Source organism: Pteropus medius, unplaced genomic scaffold (assembly GCF_902729225.1).
Source record: "Pteropus medius unplaced genomic scaffold, Ma_sr-lr_union100, whole genome shotgun sequence".
In the NCBI taxonomy this organism is placed as follows: Eukaryota; Metazoa; Chordata; class Mammalia; order Chiroptera; family Pteropodidae; genus Pteropus; species Pteropus medius.
Window position 1 is genome coordinate 4,816,380 of NW_024345481.1, and position 14,632 is coordinate 4,831,011.

General features: G+C 42.0%; 1 pseudogene; it reads left to right on the top strand.

Annotated features, from left to right (window-relative positions):
* The first annotated feature begins 4,765 nt into the window (after positions 1-4,765).
* Positions 4,766-4,884, top strand: LOC120611458 (uncharacterized; annotated as a pseudogene).
* Positions 4,885-14,632: the final 9,748 nt, after the last annotated feature.

Below are 14,632 nucleotides of genomic sequence, written 5' to 3' on the forward strand. Positions count from 1 at the left end.
TTTCCAAGACCAGCGTTCCGTCTCTGGTGGATGTCATCTTTGTGGACCATGGTTCCGGCCTTCCCAGGAAGACCTAGAGCAGAGACACTTGTTTTCTCTTCCAGGCCCCAGTCCTTGTGTCACCCCTCCCCCAGAGTCCAGCCTTGTCGCCTGATGCACAGACACCCAACACATTCAACAACCCTCCAATGTGAGGATTAAACTTTCTACAAAGTCTATTTGAGGATTAAAAGACAAAGACTACAAAAAATTACATACATCGCCTACTCAAATTGTCAGTGAAATTCTTATTAAACTCGCTTTTTGGTACAGTCACATATGTAAATGTAACTGCTAAAAGTAGTTCGCATGCTGAACTACACGCTTCTCTGACAAGAAATAAAACTGAATTATGTTGAACCACTGCAGCCATCTACAAAGAACATACTTCATTATTACATAGTATACGCCTGCCTGCCCAAATGTATCAAATTAGTTCCAGTAGAAATAAATTAAATTTGGCACAATTTGTAATTTGAATTAAAAGTCTTCACTGAGATACAAGATTTTTATGAATTTTACTGAGGGAAATAAGTATTGTAAATAAAGAGAAAAAATATTTGCAAACAACACACTCCTATACCATGAAGAGTAAAAATTAAGATTAAAAAAATAAAATTAATGGTTTTCAACAAAGTGATCAGAAGAAAAATACTTAAATAATTTTCCAACACACCAACAAAATATATACATATATATATATATAATAATGAAAAAGGACATTTCATTATGAAAGAGTCAAGAATGCCAAGTACTTCAGAAGAAAGAATAAAAACCTTCCGTGCCTTTCTGAAGAAAAGCTGGCATCCGAGGAACATAATCAAAAACCTTCTTGTAGACGACAGCACTTCGCTCAGTGTCTGACGCTTAGTAGCCTCTCAAAACTATTTGCTGAACCGACCAGAGCTGAAAACCTAACGCATTTTGGCAAACTGACTTTGGTGTATCCAATCATATTTGAAGATAAACACAGTCATGTGTCATGTCTGCCCAGTTTTATCCAGAAGGTTCTGTGCTTGCCGATTTTGTGATTGGCTAGCTCTGCTTGGTTAGAGAGAACTGCTCGTGGCATGTGACTGGAATAGCTCCTCTGTGTGATGTGCAGGGTGGTATCTCCAGTGGAATGTCCTCCGAAGCCCAGAAACACCAGGGCAATTGACTGGGCAGATTAGTATGAGTTAGTGGAAATGACAGAAGGCAGGAGTCTTTGCTAAGCTACGAAGCAGACTGAATTCAGTGAGCATTGTGGAAGCTGATCCCAACCCCATCTAATCAACAACCTGCATGCACGCACACGCGACAGGCTGAGAGGCAGAGGATGCTCACCACCTGGACCAAAAAGTGCATCTAGTCATAAAAGCAGCAGTGGGCATAGTTAGAATGTAGGTAAAAGTCTAGATTCCTCAAAGCTTTACCCATCTATGGGTACACAGAAGGTCACATCAATTGTAAGAATTCAAAACTGCACTGGTCCTGGCCTTCGATTGCCAATTTGAGACCCCTTCATCCTCCAGGCCTGCCTGATGCCCCTCAGTCCTGTCTTGCTATTTCCTCCAGCATCCTCCATCTCCATCATGTGCCCTGTCCCAGCTACACTAGAGCTCTCACGGCTCTTAAATCGTTCTGAGGCAAAATGCTGCAGGATGCCTTACTCTCCACGTGAGGTGCATGTGGGCAAGATCACTAGAGAGGTTCTGTGTCTCTCCACGTCTTACAGAGATTGTCGGTGCACCTCCCGTGACCACAACAGGGAGGCAAGCCACGGCACACATGACAAAACCTGGACACTCCCCTGCAGTGATGGACACTTTCCAACCCGAATTGGCCCTTCTCAGGCTCCAGCAAACACACTCGCCTCGGCCTCTCCCAACATTAGTTTGACACGCCCAAAACCCCAGTATGATCACAAATTCAAATTCTATCCCAGAGGGTTCCTCATAGGTGGGGGTTTCAAGAAGGGGCTGAAAGGGCTAGCCTTCTCTCCCCCCACCCACCCCACAATGATCATCAGTACCCCTCCTCCATATCCTTTGACAAGAAATATCATCTCAGTCTTGTGCTATGCAAGTGCAGCTGCAAGACAAGCCCCCAACAGTACTCTTTTCTAGCTAGACAGCCCTCCGAGGCACATCCGACATAAAACCCTGACACCTCCACCTCCCAGGATGCCCACCCTCTCCCCCACGAAAGAGGCTGCAGTGGGGCCTGTCCAACTCCGCTCATAGATTCAAAGAGACACATCTCAGTTCCTCTTAGATTCGAACTAGGGCCCTCAAGCACCTACAGCCTAACGTCCTGCCACCCACGCCGCCACTAGACACTTTCTGAGCTCGCAGGAGGCAGGAACACAGAGTTCTCCTGAACTCTCACTCCTTGCCTATGCTGTTTTCAAGGTGAACTTTCTAATAAGAATTTTATGGTAATAAAGGACTGGAAGAAATAGATATTCAAAAGATAAGAATTTAAAAGAGTTGCTCACATCTGAATTTCCACTTGGGATATTTAGAGATGCATCTTCCACGCGGAGCAAGAGGAATTAGGAAAAAGGGTTGCCTGGCTTTGATCCAAAATGAGGACCTGAGTTATTTGGAAAGGTTTTTGGTTAGATTTGAGGGGTTTAGGGTTGTTTCGTTCAGTTCGAAGGGCAGTGGTTTTGTTGGTTCGTCGGTCGGTTGGCATTTTAAATCATGAGAACTAGTTTGGTTTTGACAGAGCAACTTTGCCCATAGATGTGCACTTAAAAAAGCAAACAAACTCAGTGACTCAGGACTCAGAGACCAGAGGGGAATATGAAAGATCCAACCATCCCTGTCTTCTAGCACAAACATTAACGGATTATTTTCCCTTGAAGTATTCTAAAGAAAATAAAAAGAAAGGGAGGGAGGGACGGAGAATGGGAGGGAGGAAAGAAGGAAATAAAGAAAAATTGGTTTGTGGGGTTTCACTTTGGACAGGGATGGGGGGACTTCCTTAAAAACATTACTAATACATACCTATATATATAGTGTTCCAAAAGCATAAACAGATGTTGGAGGAGGATTAAGAATTTAGTAATTTGCTCTGTTAAAACTTTAGCTGTGTATAGATCTCTGTTTAGGAAAAATAAATATATAGAGAAAGAAATAAGGAATCGGGTCTAAATTTGGAATAGACAGCTGGGTGGTATGGGCAGAACATTAGGGTGATGGTAGAGTTTCTTTTAAACACAGAAAACAGACTTAGAATTGTACATTTATATTCAGCAAAGAAATAGGAGCACAGCTGTTAACACTCAGATTTGAAACACATTACTGCTTTGGGATTTACTTTTTACTGGACTTCGCAAATTGCTAAAACCAGGACTAATAACCATTCTCTTTGACAATGATTTTCTTCTTTGCTTAGAATGCAGCCCTGTGAGAATGGTGCTTCCCAACCTCTTCTGACCCCAGAGAAGCCCTTAACCCAGCAGTCGGCTTTTGGAAAAGGAGAATAAGAACATCCTTAGCACTGAGCACTACAGAGCAGATCAGGCATTTAACTAGAAAATCAAGTTTCTTTGTCCAAATTCTTCCACTGATCCGAGCAAAACAGAAGAAAATAGTGGTACCGACCACCTAGGGTCGTCGTGACAGTTGTAAGGCACACAACTCTGTGCCTGACACACAGCAGGCATTCACTCAATGTTCCCTCTGACTTTACTTTGCATGCCTGGCCGCTCTATTTTAAAACTTTGCAAGACCATTCTTAGCATTTTCCAATGCTTCTACAAGTGTGGACAATCCCAGCAACCAGAAGCTGCAAAATTCTCATTATCCTACGATGTTATTTATCCCACATGAAAGTCAGAGATTCATCATCAAGGAGAGCTTTAAGCAATGTAGATGCACACATCTCTCTAAACAAATCATCCAGAATAATATCAAGCAACTGTCAAATAAGGGTTTCCTGAACTTTATCGCATCTATCTCAAGCTTCTAAAGGGGAAAACCCCTTTTTCTCAAAGAAAATAGATTTGTTAAAAATCAGATCCCATCAAAAGTCTCCTATTTTAATTCCTAATAAAGAAAAGAAAAACAGTAAACTCTTCTTTAAAGTCATTCCACAAAACAAGGTAAGACCTCTGAAACAGAAACAGTGAAATTTCTTTTGCGTTTGCACAAGTTTCTTCTACTTATTTACCTAAGGAAATATTTTCGTCCACGGTCCATTAATATGCTTGAAAGGATGACAAAGGGAAAAAAAATAAACGTATGACTCAAAACAAGATATATAACATGGAAATGCAAATATTTCATACTCTGTTGCAATATCGTGTCTAGATGGAGGGTTTTTCTTCACTCTACTTCCTCCTCACTGACCAGATTCAGGGTGTAATATTTTCCATTCAAGATCCACAGTAATTTATCGTCAGACTGTCAAGTCCTTCAGCAGCCTGCCTAATATTATGCATCCCAAAGAACTTTGGGGACATCTTATAAGCAGATGACGGAAGACCACGAGGAGCATTGTATAGACGAGGAAACACCTCAGACGGTAAGTCCTGCTCCTCAGAGCCTCTGGCCCCTGCTGCTCTTCAAACGGTCCTTAACTTTTCTCCTTTTTGTAAATATTCATCTTAATTCACTAATCTAAGTTAGGAAAAAATGTGCACATATACTTCCAGTTTTCACAGTATTTACAATAGAAAAAAAATAAAACCACCCAAATATACAAAAGCTGAAAATAGCTTAAATTATGGTATGCCGTCTATGGCCATGCCACCCCGAACAAGATCGATCCCGTCTGATCTCGAAAGCTAAGCAGAGTCGGGCCTGGTTAGTACTTAGATGGGAGACCACCTAGGAAGACCAGGTGCCGTAGGCATAAAAAATTTTTTAAAAATAAGGGATTGTAAGCTGACAAAGTCCGTGCAATCCGTGAGGTCAACCAAGTGTTGCCTTGCCTAAAAAAAAAAAAAAAAATTTAATTAAATAAGTATAAAAAATAAATTAAATTATGGCATGTCAACCCAAGAGACTACCATGAAAACATTTTGAATAATGGTGAAAAGGACTATGGAAAATGGAAAAATCGGAGCTCCTCACATCTTGGCCACCAGGTCTGGATACACAGGCGAATTAACATAGACAATGACTTTACTGGTATCACATTACAACACATCGCATGTTATATTCAATGCCTTTTCTCTTAGGACAATGCACAGGTAAACTGCAATGGACACGGGGCATGAAGGCAGCACTTGCTCCCGCTCCTGTACCTGCAGGGGACGCATTGCCTCAGGTTAGCGGGGCCTCCGATTTTTATTGACTAAACCGGAAGAAGAAATCAAGGGCATTCATGTCTAGCAAGCATATAGCCTTCTCCCCGTGGCCGCACCATCCATTCTGGTTTGGGAAATTAATCATCTAACCATTCCAGAGTAACGTGGTGACATGCTCTCCTGTTGAAACCACTCAGTGACTTTCTCCAGCCCTTTAAGGGCAGGCATTATTGGTCACTTAAAAGCAGTCGAATATGTCAGACAGTTGCTGCATTACCAGACTTCATGGGCTGGCCATCTGTGGACATACCTGGGCATGGCTTGAGCACTCCCCAGAGGCCTTTCTGCTCTAAGGACCAAAAGCTTACTGGAAAAAGACTCGTCTTCAACAAGGAATCGGTGTTTAGAAGCTTGAGTCAAGAAAAAACTCTTTTAGGTTAAAGGGAGGCATAATTATGAGTACGGCCTATCTCTCAGATTGCCCCCCAAAGAGCACCCCAAGAACCTGTTCTCCTGGGCCCTAGAGAGAGTAGGGCTATGAATAAACTTGACGACATTTTTCTAAAAATCTCGGGAAGACATTGCGACACAGTCGTGCTGTCTGAAGATCATGTGGCACAGTGTAGCCTAACTATGGCTGCACCAAACCTATCACCCCGATCGCCATGGCTCCAAACGTCCTCAGGCATGGATAATTAGGAAACACAAAGACCATCTGACGGGCAAAACCTTAGGAGAATCATACTACGAATGTCAAGAAATATGTAAGATTTTCCTACATAACTGATGAACTGCAAAATTACAACCACTCCCTGCCTCTGCTCACACAGAGTCCACCGTCAGTCACCTCAGGAGACACCGTGGCTCCTGTATGAGTGAAAAGCGGTGAACAGAACCCCACAGACAGGACGACCACGTAACTTAACATGCACTTCGGGGACTGCCGAGGAAATGAAAAGCACCGTCGGAATTACGCCGGGACTGTCCCCAGGTAAACCGGTGATCTGACCACCCTGCGTCTGAAGCTGTCGGGGAGACCGCCTGTTTCTCTAACTTTAGCCTTTTGCTCTAATCGGTTTTCTATCCTACGTGTGCTCTTGCTCTTTTAGATACATCTTCAATCACCCGAAGCAAAAACCCAGGTTTTCCCAGACATCTTGGTGAACCCTGCCAACACCGGCAAATCCTACCTAATGATCTTAAATACGCATACACCTGACCTTTCCAGTCTGCACCCTAACTTAATAGAGCTTCAGGGGGACGTTTTCTAAAAGATGCAGGTTATTCGCCACTCAAACCATCCTACCTTAGAGAGCTGCCTCTTGTTTGTTCAGAAAAACAGTTATTAAGTACCAGGCACCCTTCTAGGTACTGGCTGATAAGGCTTTTAACCCATTTCCTGTTTAGGAAGAAAAAAAAGTGTAGCTCACTGCCAGTGTGAATTTAATTTTACAATACATGCTCTTTGAGGCTATAAATCTGACTGGTTTACAATGTGGAAATACAATATAAAAACTGTTCTTGGAGTTATTTCTAAACAGACCTTGTCTCTAATCCTAACGTAACAGAAATGTATACATAAATCGGATTCATCAAATGAATCTTTGGCTAATAACTGTTCGAGAACAACGTTAACATCACATGTAGAAATGCTACGTTTTCTAGGATTTGACATTTTTAGCGATCGAGAATTACCATATTTTGTACATGGAAATACCACTACTAAAACCAGGATGCTATAAATAGAATGATGTCATTTGTTTCCAACGACTATCGATACACTAGAGCAATGCGAAAAAAATAACAAAAGGGAGATATTTCATGGCAAACTTTGGGGGTGAGGTTAGGACCATAATCCATAAATTATCTCAGGATAAATGCTGCAGCCACAGGTGCTGCCGGCAAGTATTCTCGGGGCAAACAGAAAATGGGTTAAAAAGACAGGACTATCACGGAGATCTTACACTCAGTGAGGGAGACAGACGGTGAGGAGTGAGCCCTGTGAGACACCTGGCTAAGATACCATCCCCCATCTGGGGTGGAGGGCGAGTCCACTTCAACAAGAGAGGTCAGGAAGGATGTGTCTGAGAAGGTCACCTCTGATCTGACTGCAGGACAGGCACTGTGCAGTGTGACGAGCCCCTTTCATGGGCCAACGTTAATTTTGTTTCCAGCTTTTCCTGTTTTCTCTCAGTTTGTGTAGACCACACGTGTTAACAGTAGTCAAAGTGACCCACCTTGGTTTTCTCATGAAACGGAAATAATAGAGATGAAAAGCAAAAGAGATTTCCACCGCATGTGCGAGAAAACCATGGGCAGTGGAATAATCACCGTCAGTCAGCATCAGATGGCCGGGGTGCCTGCAATGAGCCCCTCCTGAATCTGGCTTCATCATCGACAAGGTTGTCATGCTCCCCTAGCAGTCCCTGGCTTGGGGACCAGTAAAGGAAGTCTATATACCCAGAGAAATGCTGCGGACCGACAGGCACTCGCTGGACTTAGCTGATCACAATACTTTCCCAGGGCACCTTTGAGCTCATTTTTATGCTAACGCCAGACTGAGAGGCAGTTTTCTGAACGCACAATATTCCTGGCATTATTCCTAGCCTCCATCGGCTGCTGGTCCCACTGACCAATTCATTCTTGTGGTTAGGTTATTCCTAGTGTTCAATATTTATCCTCCTTGCTGGCAGTTTTACACTGAGATTTCTTATTCCGCTGTTCCGGGCTAATTAGAATAATCAAAGCCTGTCTCTTACAAACATGAGCCACAAGTTGTTAAGTCAGCCTCAAGCTGGTTAGGGTGCTTATCATAAGTTTTTTTTGTGGTCCTCCTTTTTTTTCCAAACTCCGGGTCAAGATTGCTGCACGCCTCTCAACTTTATGCAACATGTGATTTTTGGAAATGTAACAAAAAGAAAGTCTGAATAGGCTTTTTTTAGACAGGGCACAGCACGAGCCAAAGGAAATGGAATAATGAAGCCTGTTCGGCTATTCAGGCCAGGTTTGTTACCATGTTCAAATGTGGCTTTTGCCTTTTATAGTATTTAGATCATATCATTGACTCATGTTCCATAAGAACTGATTTGATTTATCCATTATGGCCTATTCCAATCCCCACTTCCTTTCTTACTCACTCTTTCTGTGAACCCTTTGCCCAAAGCCAGTTTGTTATAATGGCATATTTGATTGGACCACTGTTCACAGATAATTTACCCAATTGTCCTTTGTTAACTCTCTTTTGATTGCTTTCAGATGTTTTCTCCTACTTGTCAAGATAGGTAATCTATTTTTCATCCTCTTCTACATACTAAAATTTGATTTGCCATATTGTTTGGATCCTCAATAGAGCGTTTTTGTTTTTTTTTTCAGGTATTCTTACCACTTGATATCCAGGTAATGCCCAATAATAATAGCAAACTCTTAAATGGCACTTACTATATTCCAGGCATTGTTCTAAGCACGTTATATTTATTAATTCATCAAATCCCAACAACCCTAAGAAGTAGATATTAGTATAACACTAGTATAGAAGATAAATGATGTGCTTTCCAGAAAGGAAAACTCTAAGATCAGGAAGACGTAGTAGATAGCTTTGAGCCAGAATGTCTCAAGAACAAAATGGAAAATATTCTGGCATCAGAGACAGTTCAACCACTAAGATGACTAGTTCTTTTGATTTTTCAATAGCTTTCTGTACTGTAAAATAAAAGCAATGTTTGCTCTTAATCAGTAGGCTTACATTTAGCCTAAATTACCATCTTTTAATTAAAATTGTTAGCATGCCTAAAATAGTCACAGAGATGTAAAAGCACAACATAGGGAACATAGTCAATAACGTCGTAATAACTATGTGTGGTATCAGGTGGAGGGAGTACCCTGGAAGTTATATAAATGCCTAATCACCGTGCTGTACACCTGAAATTAATATAATAGTGAATATCAACTATAATCGAAAAATTAAAAAAGAAAAAAAGAAATGTTAACATGTCTTCCTTAAAATTCTAGTGACTTTAGTCATGAGAAATTTTTATATCACTATTTTAACGGCATACTAGCGTTGGCCTTATTTTACAGAAGAAACACACACCAAAAGCAAACGTGGTATTGCAGTGGCTAAGATGGACGTAAATAAACACGCCCTGCCTCTCAATTCAAATCCCTTCCTGAGATGGTGCTGGGGTACAGATATATTCCAGGATTGACAGCTCCTATATTTAGTAACAGTATTCATAAGCACTGTTTAAGACAAGGCAGCAGGCCAACACGTAGTCAGTTATGCTAAGTCTGTCACCAAACCGAGACTTAATTACAGTTTTGGCTCCCAGAAATGGAGTCTTAAGCCGGTCAATCAGGAAGTGCCTGTTCAGCATTAGTTAGATAATCCACCAGACAAACCCCTGCAATCCCCTCTAAGGAAAATAACCTTGCGATAACCAATCCGCTTTTTTGCCTAGAACAACTTCCTTGTTCATGTCTCCTTCTGCCTATAAAGCCTCTTGCCTTTTATGGCTCTTAAGAGTTCCTTTCTATCTTCTATAGTTGATGGTGCCTGATTTACGTCTAAAGCCAATCACATCTTTAAATTTTACTCAGTTGAATTTTTTTTTTTGGATAGCACTTACTATTAAACTAAATTACACTTCATTTGTGGGTGATAAGGACCAGACGTGATATTCCCTGAGCAAAAATTATACTTATTCCTAAAAACCACCCCAGGAAAACGGTGTGAGTTGTGAGAATCACTGATTCCAGTCTTAGATCCCCATAAGACTCTCACTCGTTTCCATTATAACTGAGCTCGCATGTTCAAATACAGAAGCAAGAACGAAGTCACAGAATCTGCAGCTCTTTCATGGAAGTCCCTCTGCCACCACGCGCGCTCAGCCAGAGTTCTGCCCGAGGATACCGGCTTCTGCTAGAGATCCCTCCGCATCACCCTTCCCGCTTAGAACACTCAGAAACCTGAGGCATGTGACTTATTCGCGAAGAGATAGCAAAGCTCAAAAGCAAGAAAGGGTAAGTTCTGGCAGAAAGGCGAGGAAGGAAACTGCAGAGAGCGAGCAGAAAATCATCCAGACGGTTTGTAAACGAGGACGCACAGGAGGGGTGGCCTTGGGCAAGCACCGAGCACCTGGCGCTCCATCCGGATCAAAGGAGCCAATTAGTGGCTGCACTTAGAGCAGAGCCTGGCCCAACATAAGCAATGAGAAAATTAATCAACAAAAACCTCATTTCAAATGGAGCCAAGAGCAAAAGCTGACCCCACAGGAAGAGACCTACCTTGTGACCACAACAGGCAAGAGACTCTCCTCGTGACCCTCAACGGACAGCGGTGCAACCTGACGACCTCAGCGGGAGATGGGGAAAGGCTCCTTCTGGCTCAGTAACGGCTCGGCCAATGGGAGCCCACCAGAACCAGCCAATGAGAAGCCACCACACTTAGTACCTTCGGCTTCCTCCAATGGAATCTTCGTTTACAACAGCCCCTCTCGAGTCTATAAAAAAGCGTTTCCCGCTTGTTTCTCAGCCTTGGTGATGGTTTGCCCTTAGACTGTATGTCCCAAATTGTAAATCTTTTGTTGTTTCTGAATAAACCCATTTTGCTGGAGAAATGACTGACTGTCTATTTTTTTAAAGTCAACAGTAATTTCCTGCTATTCAGCAAGAAGAAAATTGAGCCCAGAAGGAAGAAGACTGTTTAAAGCAATGATGAGTTTAAAACAACTTAAGATGAAGAATCTAAATAAGAACTCAGCTCAGAAATAAAGGTAACTCATTTCTGAGATTACCAAGGTGGGACTAAAATAGTAGATAACAATGGAAGATGATAAGCCAACTCAAAAGGAAATTGAAGCATTTCTAAGCTCACTGTCCTGTTGAGGAGTAGAAAAAGGATACTTACTAACTTTAGACATTGTTCGAAAAATTAAAATTAGAGATATATAGGATATATATTTTTAATATATATTTTAATTATATATCATGTTTTTGAATGGATCAACAAATTGTCATAACCATACAGTGGAATACTGTTCAGTAATAAAATGAAATGAACTCTTGATATGTACAACATAGAGGAATCTGAAAATGATTCTGCTAAATAAAATCAATTATACGAAAAAGTACACACACGGTGTGACTCCTCTGATATAAATTTCTAGAAAATGCAGACTATTCTCTGACAATGGAAAGCAGATCAGAGGGTCCCTGTGAATGAGGAGTCAGAGAGGAGGGATTGCCGCAGGAGATGGTATGGTCACTGAGTACAGTGACCGTTTCGCAAGTGTATAAGTCAAATGACATTGAGAATTAAATACATGCAATGTATTGTGTGTTAATTATACTTCAATAAAACCTGTTTAAAAAAGTTTGGTGTTGGTGAAGAATTGATAAAAGATGAGTGAATAAGAATAGAGAGCCCAGAAATTGACCTATATATAAATATATGTAAAATTGGTGTATGATGAAGATGGCATTACTAACCAGTGGAGAACTGATGAACCAACCTATAAATAGTATTTGAGCAGTTGTCTTTTCACATTGAGAAGTTAAATTAGATGCATACCCCACAAATCAATACCAGACTGATCTAAAACCAAACATGGAAAAAAGAAAAAAGGCTTAAAATTATTAGTATATAGTATAAGAGAATATACTTATGACATAGAGGTAGGCAAGGATCTCTTAAATAAGATGCAAAAAGCATAAATAATAAAAGAGAATATCAATGTTTGACTTTGTCAAATATGAAACTTCAATTTTTCAAAAGATACTATAAACAGAATTAAAAGAGAAGTCAGAGGCTGGGGAAAGGTCTATGCCCTCAGAACAAAGGATTACTATTCAAAAATATACTTTTAAAAAACTGACAATGACTAGGCAATCCTCAGAGGGAGGAATCCAAACAGTGAACAAACAAATAAAAAAATGCTCAACTCCTCTGGTAGGGAAGTGCAAATCAAAAATAGTACTTCTCACTCAGCAGACCAGCAAAGATTTAAGATGTGAAAATACCAAGAGTTGAGAAGGATATGGAGAAATGATTCTCATACGATCCCAAGGGTAAATTTTGAACAATTGCCTTAGAGAGCAGGTCGTCACTATCCAATAAAATTGAAAACATGTTTATCTTCAAACTCAGGGATTTTATTTGGTGGGGAGGAAAAGAGGAGAGTAGCAAGAGTCTGGTAAGTTTGCGCCATTTGTGTTCCCTGAAAGATCTAGACCGCCTTCACGAGTTCCAAATTTTAAGTAACTCACTTTCCCACCATGCTGAGCAAGGAGATGGGGCCAGAACTGGGGGCTCAGAAAATAAGAAGGAAAAGGCCATTCTGTTACAGCTCTGACTTCTACTACTCGCTGATCGACATTGCCTCTTCAGAATCTTGACAGACGTTCCTCTCTTCCTGCTGCACTCTGCCCTTCTGTGTGACTAGGCCCATTTCATCGCATGTTTGTGACCGTGGCCACACACTGCTCAGCCCTGACAGGCGATGAGTCTTAGAGTCTTAGCACAAGATATTAGCAACAGGCCTTGGCATCATGTTTGATCAAGTAAAACTAGGGGAGTTTTCATCCTCACCAGCAGAACTAAATAGCCTTTCCACAAGAAAATAAACAATCCAACTTTTTCCATTTGTAGAAAACAGCAAAGACAATTTTGTCAGTCTGTGGTATCAAGCTTGCTGGTCTCATGTGACAATTACCTCACCGACCCGCCCTTGTTACAGCTGAAAGTTGGAGATGCTCCCTCGTCAGGGAGCTGGGCCGGTGCCAGCATACCCACATTCGTCACCCCGTGGCCCTTGGAGTGGCTCGATGTGGGTGTGGGATGGAGCAGAGCCCACAGCCACACAGAGGTGGAGCCCACAGCTTTGACCTCACCCGTGCCCTGCCATGGCCCGCAGAGCTAACCAGCCCCAGCTCCTTATTCCAAGGAGAGGGACATTAACCTTTTCATCATTCTATCATTTACAACACAAAATTACAAATGTCCCTGCGCACCCATCATTGTCAAAAGGATTGTCTTTAAATGTTTGTTTCATATTTATTTATTGAGGCCAACATTTATTGATGGATTTTCTATCGCTGAGAAAGTGTATGCAATCGTGTGCCTCATAACAACGTTTTGGTCAAAGACAGATCATACATACGATGGTGGTCCCATAATGTTGTAATGAAGTATAAGCAAAACGTTTGTTTTCAACGTTGAAAGGGAAAGCTGGACCGGACTATGAAGCTGAATGTACTGCCAGCTCTGGGTGGGTTAAACAGACGAGGCTCAGCGTTCTGTACACCTGTCCTTTGGTCGCCCTCTGCTGGGCCCCAGGGTTGGTGAAGGAGCTAGAGGTGTGGGCGGAGCAGGAGGGGAGCCTGGGAGCCTGGGAGCCTGCTCCCGCCCGGCCCTGTGCACGTGCCTTGTACACACACACACACACACACACACACACACACACACACACACACTTTATCTTTTATACTGCATTTTTACTGTGCCTTTTCTATGTTTAGATACACAAATATTATCTGTTGTGTTACAAATTGCCTACAGCAGTCAGTGCAGTAACATGCCATGCAGGTTGGTAGCCCAGGAGCAATAGGCCATGCCACAGAGCCTAGGCATGTAGCGGGCCAGACCATTGAGGTTTGCATGAGTGCGCTCTGTGATGTTCACACGATGACGAAATCACCTAAGGATGCGTTTCTCTGAACATATCCACATTGTTTAGCGATATATGACTGCATATAAACAGGTTCATTACTAATTCATTTCCACAGTTCAACAGAGTCAGTGTTTAGAGGGAAAATAAATTTGCAAGTTCTTCACTTGTCTGCCGTTTTTTTTCCTCTCTCCAGTTTTCCTTTGCGACTTTGAGGATCAGATGGTTCCAGAAGGCAAACAAAAGGGTTTCAATTTAGGGTAATATAACTAATCTCCAGTGGATAGAATAATGCACGCATCAGTTTTTACTGGCCTTGACTTTCAGCCGATAACCTCTAGAGCATCAGCTATCACAAAAACACAGTGACGATTGGTGTCACCAAGGGTGTAGCTTCACTCCCACACCACCGCTTCATTCCAGGACACTATCTACCTGGGGGAGCAGGACCAATAGGTCTCCAGTTATAGAAGAACTCAAGTGTCCTTAGAATGACCCATATTTCTAATTTATTCCAGCAATGATGCAGTGCCCTCTGGGAATCAGATGCCTGCCAGGCTGAGCTGGTCATCATCCAACTCTTATTTAATCTGAACCCTTTACCATTGTCAGCTCAGACCCAAGCATGAGCAGGCAGAGCTGTCAGGACGAGGGCCTCCTAGAAGAGTCTCTAGGTTACCATGTACAA